Genomic DNA, 6,000 nt, shown 5'->3' on the forward strand with positions numbered 1-6,000 from the left:
ACCTGCAGGTCCGCTGCAACTCTGACTACTTTTAAATCCAGACTAAAGACTTTTCTTTTTGTTGCTGCTTTTAATTGAACTATTCACATCTTAAACTGCACTGTAACTTTTATTCATGTATTTTTTCTTTTAATGTTTATTTTATTATCTTTTCTTTTTAATGACTGCTTAATGTGTTTCGTTTTTTGTAAAGCACTTTGAATTGCCTTGTGTTGAAAGGTGCTATATAAATAAACTTGCCTTGCCTAACCTGATTCAACAAAATCTCAATCTGATTCAAATGTAATTAATTAATAAAAACATATTAAAAAGTTTTGCTATTTTTTTTATTCTGATTAAATAAATAAAAAACATGATAAATAAAACGGAAGCAATTATATTTTTATTAACATTTAAAATAATATTTTCATGATTTAATTTATTTGTATTTGTCATAAAGTTTCATTTGATTTGAATAATTTTTACATTTTATGTAACATTCTGACTCCCCTGTGCGCCATGCAGTCACTGTAGTGATAGGGTAATATGTGGTAATATGTAATGTGATATGAGTAAATCCATTCAGGAACTTGAAGTGGTCCACAGGAGGCAGTGTTGAGACGCCATGTCTTGATACAGCATACTGAGGCCACATTTACACGGAGACGAAACGGGTTATATCCGCTACAGTTCTATATCGTATGGACGGTTCATCCACACGAGGCCGTAACGGAACCGCGGAAACGGAGCCCTCAAACGGTAACGGGTTCCAAGGTGGGTAGATCTGTGGACAACACGCTCTGGGGGGCCTAACGGCTCCGTGTGTACGTCCTATACGATCATTTCCTGATAACGACGACGCCATAGCCCCGCCTCGCCCCGTCTCACCCCACCTCTCCTGCTCACCCCCGCGTCACCCGCGTCATTGCTGATGTGTTTTCGCCAACAACCTCTGCTGCTCACTGCTGTTGCAGGGTCAGTACTGTCTGCTACTGACCATGCTGCTCCTCTACCACAACCATCAGCAACAAGTGGACATGGAGAACTACATGTTGCTAAATCCACCGCGGAGAATAAACAGAAGGGCAACCATGGCAACCATGCTCGGGGGTCTTCTTTTTGATATCGACTAAGGTTCGTTTATCCGTGTAAACGTGGCCTGAGCCTGCTGTTTACTTGAATACCATGTTTAAGTACAACTGTGATTAACTTTAATCAGTGAGTATTTGCATTATATACATATATATAATAGTTCTACTCCAATAACATTTAAAAGCAAATATATTACTTTTATATAAAAAACATTAGTTGATGGCTCTATTTGCAGATTCATATTAATGTAAATATACCCTACATTTACATTTTGATAAGATGACCTACTGTTTATAAAGTAATTCACATTATTTCAATCTTTGACAACATCAACATTAAAGTGATGAACACATAATATTTATTATCCAATAATGTTATTTAAATTATTCTGAAATAGGCCATTTTGCCTAAAGATGACTTTATCAGAATGAGAATTCCTTTATCCGTCCAACAGAGGGGACATTTACATTATTACAGCAGTAGGCCTATAGATAAAAACAAAATAAAAATGTCACACTATTAGATAAAAAGGCATGCACATAGTAGTTAAAATGAAATAAAATAAAACAGAACATTCAGGGAAAATAAGTAAGTTAGCAGTATTTATAAAACAAAATGGGTGTAACATTGTAGAATACTGTGTTGGTTAAATATATATATATTATTTATAAAATAAAATAATATATTTACATAATAACATACAGATTATTGTTGGAATGGACAACCTAAGAAATAGCAGCCAGTAGTAATAATAATAGCAGGAAATATTATTGCACAACTTGGTTGCATTTTGATGGTTACACTTTATTCTAAAACCATTTTTAATGAAGAATTAAGTATACCTATAACACAGCACAGCGCAAGTTAAACTAAATCCATCTGGAAAAACCTGATAGGAACTAGTTATATATTATGAGAGATACAATTATACAGTTTTATAATTTTCATTTATACTTGCTTTCCAAGCTGGACTCTGTGCACAAAGTGAACTCTCCTGTTAGTTATCTCACTGACAGTTCCCAGTATCTTCTGAATGTCCCTACTTGATCCCTTCCTTCACTGTGTGTAGTCTTGAGAGTCTTTACAAAGTCTTTAGAGGTCAGAGGTTCACTACTTCACTTCCTGCTCAAAGAGCAGCAGGAAGTGAAAGTTTACAGCACCTTGTCACTAACAACCTGTCAATCAAACTCAGTTTCACCGGCGCTGTCCAGGGAGTTGTAGAATTCAAAACACCTCTTTTTTTCCTCAACCTGTGAGTGTTCATCAGTTTCAGACAGCAGGGCTTTATTTTGTCTTTATGTGAATCCAGATCCTGTGTGCGTGTGCCAGTGAAGCTAATGTGGAAGTGTCAAAGAATCTGTATTGTTTCTAATGAACAACAGTGCTAAAAAAAAGTCTGTTTGTATAGAAGTCTATGAGAAAATGACAATACTTCTCACATGACCTAACCTCAATCTTTGAATGAGTTCATGGTCTCAATTCTTTAGTGTTAAGTCTCCTTCAACACAGCGTGATGACCATTTTGCAAAAGTCATTTTTGTGTTAAATTGTTAATAAATGTGGATATGCTTTAGGAGGTTGCTACCTGAAATGGCCTGGGATTGACAGGTCACTACCATGGCGTTGTTCACAGAGCTTTCCATATATTCGTCCTAAAACGTTCACATTGGGACATTTACATTGTTACAGCAAAAGTAAAGTGTCAAAATATTAATTAAGGGGCATGAGGCAGGCATAACATATAACAAATACACAAATAATCATTTTAAAAGGACTTTTATTTAAATGTAGTGCCACTATTGGTTCCAAAAAATAGATGACAACAGCCAAAATGTCAAACTTGAGGCTTTAAGACCCTTAACTAATGGGGGATGTCACCATAATAAAGATCACCTTTTATATAGATCCTATGGATATTTCACCTGATAGTGACGACTGTACAAGATGTATAGCATTCCACGGAATACTTGTTGAGATGTCTGGATAAAAGTGGTGAACCGACTGTTTAACGTTTACATCCATACGGCCACGATGCCTTCATGGAGCCCAGATAGACTGACTGTCTCTTGCTTTTCCTCATTTCAGTCACTCACATTATTTAAGTCTTTGTTTCATAGAGGAAAATGTTTGACAGTGATGGCCTTTACTACCAGCAGCTAAAGAATGTATAACGTGTCCACACCTTAAGTGACAAAGACTTTACCACAGTTTGTAAGGGCATCTGTGTACTTTATGTTGTCTAAAGATCAAGTTTGTGTGTGTTTATGTGTGTGTTAGTTTCATCTCTTTGCCTTTGTATTTGATCCCCAGTGATTGCGAGTCTATAAATCCCCTGACTCTCCTCCTCCTGTGAAGACATGTCTGCTCCTTAAGGTGATTTTCCAGAGTTAACCTGTCCTGCCTGTCAACCCCCCCCCCCCACACGTGTGTGTGTGTGTGTGTGTGTGTGTGTGTGTGTGTGTGTGTGTGTGTGTGTGTGTGTGTGTGTGTGTGTGTGTGTGTGTGTGTGTGTGTGTGTGTGTGTGTGTGTGTGTGTGTGTGTGTGTGTGTGTGTGTGTGTGAGTTTGGGAAGACGTGTAGTTCAGTATAAAGGATGTGGTGAAGCAGCCTAATGGTCAGCTGTGTTTCTCGTCTCTGACGCTCTCTCACTGCACCTGCAGAGATTAGAAAAACACACACGCACACTCATACTGCTAATTCTTCGTAGTTTTTGATACACTGTGCATGTTTGTTGGTTTATTAATTGTCAAACGCTTTCCTGGTATTTGGCGTGGATTACGATGAGCTGCTTTTAACCGGGTGGTTTCCTTTCATGTGTGTTTGTGTCAGTCTGCATTATCAGATTAGATAATCCTTTGATTTCGGAAATAGAGTCTGCCTGATCAGCATTTTCAATCTCATCACCTTTTCCTCTCGCTACAGTTTTTTCTTCTCCTCCCCTCCATATCAGAGTGACAGTGTGGTGGATTAGGTTTAAAACAGTCAACACCAGAGAGAGGGCAATTTATGGTAAGCATTATCCCCAAATATTGTCCTGGGAATCAAGGTTTTAAACAGTATGTCTGCCTGGATACATTATTTTGTATTCTTTGACTTACACAAATATTTAAGAATGGCACAGATTGCCTTGAAAAGCTTTTGTTTTACTTACAAACCAGAAATAAACCATGACATGAAAAGATAAACTGTACTGATCTGCTTCTCTCACAGTAAACAAACAACTTACACTTCCCATAAACCTGCAATAACTGGGTTTCTGACAACTTGGGGGCAGTGGAAGTTTGTTGCAATCACAACGCTGAAATATTATAACCTTACTAAGTTGAAAATGATCATATGTTTAATGGTAGCATGTGTCATTTTCAAAAAGATGTCAATAAAAGTGATAGGTGTTGCACCAGGAAGTGCTGAAGGCCTCAACAGTTAGTCTGTCCCCTTTTTGCTCTTGGGAAGCGTTTTATTGGATGGTTTTAAAAATTGTTATCATGACCATTTAAACCAAATCGTATAATCATAATCATACTGAGTTCATCAGCCCATTATCTGCAGTGTCTCTAGAGTCTGTGACAGCGGCCATTTACAACCATGCAGGGGAATTTATATTATTATTAAGCAGAGAAAAAGCCGGTGTTTTGAGTTAATTAATCAAACAAATATCTTAGTTCATTGCTACTCAGTGTTACAACATTTCACACACAAAACAGCCTCTTGGGTGTCTTCCCCTCCCTGAAAAAAACACTGTTTCACTTACTTGTAGAGATCTAGAAATGACAAGATATGTAGTGAGGGCTGCCTCATGGCGCCCTCTGTGTCTTCCCCTCCCTCCCCTCCCCTCCTCCCCCCAGCTCCTCACCACATCAGGATACACTTGTTCTGGTGAATTCCGGTTTCAAACGGAACGCTGCATTACTCTGGTTTTCTGCAGGACCAGTATTAAAAGCAGGCACATACTGTCTCTCGGTGGCCCTGTGGTCAGGGAGGGGGAGGCTCCAACGGCCTGTTGTACTCGCACACCTTTGAAACCTCACCCGCTCCTGCTTCCTCCCACTGAGCCTTCCTCCCCTCCTTATCGTCGACAGCTCACATGTTATCACAATGAGAGCAGATTAAAAAATGTAAAGTTATTTCGACTGGAGGCCGCAGAAGCTCCTCACCTTCTCCCGCCTCTTTAACGCTATATACCACATCACTGATTCTTTTTTCTGTTTCAGACTCACTGATGCACTGTGAACACTCTACATAGTTCACTTTAAAACAGTATTGTGAAGTTATAAAAAAGTCTATAAAAACATTTTCTCAAACTCTTTTACAAAATAGTCTATGTTTTGACCTTTGACCTCATATTCTCTGCTGCCCCTGAACTGTAGCACTGCAAGGAGTTTTTTAAAGTTTTAGTTCATCTATATGATTGAATATCAAACCACCAAAAATGTAACGTAACATTTTCTGAATCAAGCTGTCTTTTTTGTACATAATTAAAAATCACAGATTTTACTGGAATATACAGCTCTACATATACTGATGACATCATGAACATTCCCACCCCGCAGTTTTTACATAAACATGACAAAGTTATTGTTTTCGAATGCTTGTTTTATTCATATGGAGCACAATATGTATTGTTCTGTAGTTTCTGTAAAATGTTTCTGCCTGTGACAGAGTTGCAGTAGCTCGTGTGAAAGGGCCAGCAAGACATGGAGAAATAATTTCCCAGATCTCCTTTTTGCTAAGCAACATTGCCACCTGGTGTTCAACAGACTGACTTACTGCACATCGTCTCACCTTAAATGTTATCTAAGATGGGAGCAGATGGGTCTAAAACTGCTAATATGACTTCTATTTGGTCAGCTATTGATCTCCACCGTCCTCTCTGTAAATGAAATAAATCTGAGGAAGTAGCTGAACTTACTTTGCTTAACCAGTGAATTG

This window comes from Gymnodraco acuticeps, unplaced genomic scaffold (genome assembly GCF_902827175.1).
Source record: "Gymnodraco acuticeps unplaced genomic scaffold, fGymAcu1.1, whole genome shotgun sequence".
Classification (NCBI taxonomy): domain Eukaryota; kingdom Metazoa; phylum Chordata; class Actinopteri; order Perciformes; family Bathydraconidae; genus Gymnodraco; species Gymnodraco acuticeps.